General features: G+C 39.2%; 1 protein-coding gene across 1 annotated transcript in view; it reads left to right on the top strand.

Moving 5' to 3' along the window:
• Positions 1–2,567, top strand: part of JAM2 (junctional adhesion molecule 2) — a 70,638-nt gene that overhangs the window by 67,168 nt on the left and 903 nt on the right. The gene's annotated exons all lie outside the window — the stretch shown is intronic.

Raw genomic sequence — 2,567 nt, 5'->3', positions numbered from 1 at the left:
AATCCAACTGTGTCCCCCTGCTGGTCACCAGTGAAAGTACAGACAAGTAAGATTATTCATTCAATATCCTTGTCACCTTTTTCTATACTTGCAAAGAATACCTGTCTGAATAGTGTTAATGAGGAGTTGGCAAATTTCTAAATTAATTAGTCTATTTGGATATTAGGAGTTTGCTAGCTAAGAATGCTATTCCCATCTTCATCTGGCAGAAAGTCTATGCAAGAGAACTATATTCTTGAATTTGCATTTAGAACAAGGGTCAGCAAACTATTTAATGTGACCTGTGGTCCAAATTCCTCACCCTTCCATCACCACCTGTTCTATGTTCCATGAGCTAAAAATGGCTTTTATGGACGAAAATTTACAATTTGTTTGATGATAGAGAACACTAACTTTGAACCTGAATTAAGAGAAGTGTTATTCCCCCAAAAAGAATTTCATTATTCTAACCAGTAGACTTATAAGACTTTGATTATTATTATTATATGTTGAATTTCATCAATAAAAATTTTTAGAAATTTGTTTTCTCTTTTGTTATATAAGTACCTACATAGTATCCTTGATTTTGCCTCTTAGCCCACAAAGCCTAAAATATTTGCTGTTTGGCCATTTACAGAAAAAGTTCACTACCTCTTGACTTAGAAAGTACAGATCTCAGAAACTGAAGATCAAGATTAATACAAAGAAATTAAGCCAAAACTCACTTTTTATGAATCTGTATCATACCATGTTACCTCTTGTATTAATGACATGTACTTACTCTTTTGTAGAAGAAACCTCCTTCCAGTAAGTATACTTTCTTACAATGCATGTCTTTTCCCCTCTGTCAACTAATTTTCTATTAATCATCTGTTTAAAGTCAAAAGTGGAAAGTTGGGTTATTTTTGTAGGTTTAATCCTATAGAAAGTTACTCAAGTTCATCAAGAAATTCCACCTCTTACTTCATTCCTCGTATCCACTTGTAAATGATTATCTGGGTAAGAAATATGTTCACTATTTTGACTTCCTGGGCATTTCCATAGTGCTACTTTTAAAAACCGTATTTACTGTATTTTGCTATATGGAAAATTTTCAAGTAAAATTTTACTCAACAGTCCTTTTTAACATTAATTTAATACCGATTTTGTGCCCAACACTGTTTTAAGGACTGGAGATACAGCAGTGAACAAAGCAAGCCAAAAAAACCAACCAAACCCTGTCTTGTGGGGCTTACATCCTAGCAGAGAAAGACAGAAAGTAAACAAAGATAGATACTACGTAGTATGTTAGATGGTGATAAGTATTGTAGGAAAAATAAATAAAGCAGGTAAGAGAACAGAGAATACATAGGGCAAGAATGGAAATTGTCATTTTAAACAGGGTGGTTGGGGGGGTCTCGCTGTTGAGGGAATGTTTGAGGAAGATCTGGCGCTGAAGAAGCAGATCATGTGGATATCCATGAGAAGAGTGTTGAGGCAGAGGAGAGAGAACAAATGGAAAAAGCTCGAGGCTGGGCATGTCTGGAGTGTCTGAGGGACATCAGGGGAAACTGAGAGAGGAGGCGAGTGCACAGAAATCGCGGGGGCCACATCGTATGGAGTCCCTTCCAGACAGTCGTGAGGAGCCCGGCTTTAGTTGCGAGTAAGATAGGAAGTCACTGGAGGGCTGTGAGCAGAGGAGTAGCATCATCTTACTTAATTCTTCAAAGCTCACATTGGCTACTCTGTTAAGAATGAACTACAAGGTTATGAAGGGTAGAAGCAAGGAGATCAGGTAGGAAACTGCTGCAGTAAGCAGGGCAAGAGAAAATGGTGGCTGGTACCAAAGTGTCAGTGATAGGATCCTGGGTGTATTTTTTTTAACAAGTTGATAATCTGTTGGATGTGGGCTGTGAGAGGGAGATAGAAAAATCGAAGGTGGCCTCAAGGTTATGAGAAGGAGGGAGTTACTGTTTATGGAAGTGTAGAAAATTTTAGGAGGAGAGAGAGTTTGGGAGCAGTGGTGGGGGTAGGTGGAGAGGTCTGGAATGTTTGGTTTTTAATATTTGATATGCTTATTAGATTCCATGTAGAGATAATGAGTAACTGAATATACAAACCTGGAGCTTGGGAAAATAACTGGAAATGGAAATGCAGGAGTCATTGGTGCATGAGATCTGGATGAGATCACCAAAGCCCCCAGTTTGTGGGCACATATTTTGTGACTGTCCTTCTTATATGTAAGGACATGGTAGACCCAACTTTGGGTCTATGGGAATTCCCTTCTACTTCAACTGCCACGGCTTTAGATAGTTCGTCATCTAAGTCCTTTGAAGACTTAGCTGCCATTGATTTCCTGTTCCCAGACTTCTGGCTCAACCCCGGTCTCTCAGTGCTAGTCCAGGTTGGAGTCCACGTTATCAAGACTAACATCAACAAAGAGGGCGAGTCCTGTACAGCAAGGTAGCCTAAATGTGTTGCCTCTTCCCCAAACTTCCAGCCTTTAGGTGATTGTGAGGACTTCGCTTTTATTGAGAAACATGGAAAGTAATTGGAGGGTTTTGAGCATAGGCGAGAGATCACCTTACATAAGCAGAAGGGTTTGGCAG

The sequence above is a fragment of the Propithecus coquereli genome, unplaced genomic scaffold (assembly GCF_000956105.1).
Source record: "Propithecus coquereli isolate 6110/MARCELLA unplaced genomic scaffold, Pcoq_1.0 Scaffold149, whole genome shotgun sequence".
Classification (NCBI taxonomy): Eukaryota; Metazoa; Chordata; class Mammalia; order Primates; family Indriidae; genus Propithecus; species Propithecus coquereli.
Note: the sequence above shows the minus strand (reverse complement) of the source record. Positions and strands in the feature narration are given on the sequence as shown.